Here is a 1,530-nt window from a genome sequence, read left to right as displayed (position 1 = left end):
CAAAATGGCTGCCCTCGTCAGGCACCTGGAGGCTGCCAGCTCCAGGCCCTTAAAGTGGCAGAGACACCCTGTGCTCTGCCACACACCTCCCCTCCTTAAATCATCACCGCCCCCTTGCTGGGGCCTCTCATCACCGCCCCCTCGCCGGGGTCGCCCCCTCACACAGGGGCTCCTCATCGCTGCCCCCTCACACTGGGGCTCCCCATGTTCTCAAGCCTCCAGTCTCTTAGGCCCCACGCACTGCTATCCTCTCAGCTGGGCTCACCGTCCTGCTATCCCCTTTTCCCGAAGCTATCTTCCCCTCTCGGGTGTGGTTCCCCCGGAACCTTCGGCGTCTTGCCCTGGCCCACCTCAAGGCCAGTTGGGACCCCAGGCCCCCGGCTCTTGGGCGTCCCTTGTGGTGGGCCCCTGGCCCTTTTGACCCTCGTGGTCCTGGCCCCAGCATGGGCCAGTCGAGGGTACTCTCCCCTTCGGGCTGACCACCGCAGGACCCTGCCCCCTCGAGGCCTATTGTTGTGCTGGCCTTCTACCGGGCTCGATGTATGGCCCCTCTCGGGCTCCTCGTCGCTGGCCCCCTTCACACTGGGGCCTCTCACACTACCGCCCCCTCACACCGGGGCTACGCAACCCACTGGTTGCAAGTGGCAGGCACACACAGTGCACTGCCACAGTTCACGTGTAGATGTGCCCACTGTGACCCCAGATTCGGTCAGATACACCTTTGAAACATAATCCCAGGGTGTTCTCACACCTTCAGGAGTGTTGTTAGCCCCAAAACCCTCTCTGCCATCTGCTGCTTCACCACTAATGCACTGAAATGCTCCAAAGTTCACGTCTCTGATCTATAGCACCTCAGCTTTACCCACCTCACCTAGGTCTTGATAGGTCTTAGCAAAGGGGATTCTGCCAGCTAGAAAAATCACAACCTTAACCTTGTTTGGTCATGTGCTCAGAAATGTTTTATTCATTATTTATTGTACAAATTCTCCTGTCAGCCTTTCACACACAGCCAACTGGCTAAAGGATCAAAGCACCTTAGGCCCAAGAAACTTGAGACAACCACTTTCTCTCATTGCAAGGCTTGATATTTGGGTGCATCAGCACCCAAATGAATAGCTATGAAAATGTAAATTTTCAGTGTTGACTTCTCTCAAACACTTAGAGGTTTGATCCCTCTAGATGTGAATAGCCTTTGTCTCTCTTTGACTATCATGTGAGTGGGGGAATACATCCATATCAAACATATACAAACAACAAAATTAGCTGTTATAACCATCAAACACCCTGTCTCAGTAAACCTAATTCAGGGAGACATGCATGACATTCTGTGAACACCTCAAAATATTGTGGGTTTGTGACACATACATTAAGATACACCTACTTTACATGCAATCAGGTATTTGCAAAACTAACATTACTGATTTGGTCCTGTGCACCTATTTTTCTATCCCAAATGTTTCTTTTCATGCCTTTCAAATACTGGCAAGCCTAAGTGAGACTACATCAGAGCCTCTGTGTAAGAAGAATGAG

The 1,530-nt window shown here is 51.8% G+C and overlaps 1 protein-coding gene across 8 annotated transcripts in view; it reads right to left on the bottom strand.

Moving 5' to 3' along the window:
• PHACTR1 (phosphatase and actin regulator 1) overlaps positions 1 to 1,530 on the bottom strand; it is a 471,624-nt gene that overhangs the window by 420,783 nt on the left and 49,311 nt on the right. The window lies entirely within an intron of this gene.

This window comes from Alligator sinensis, unplaced genomic scaffold (assembly GCF_000455745.1).
Source record: "Alligator sinensis unplaced genomic scaffold, ASM45574v1 scaffold253_1, whole genome shotgun sequence".
NCBI lineage: Eukaryota > Metazoa > Chordata > Crocodylia > Alligatoridae > Alligator > Alligator sinensis.
Note: the sequence above shows the minus strand (reverse complement) of the source record. Positions and strands in the feature narration are given on the sequence as shown.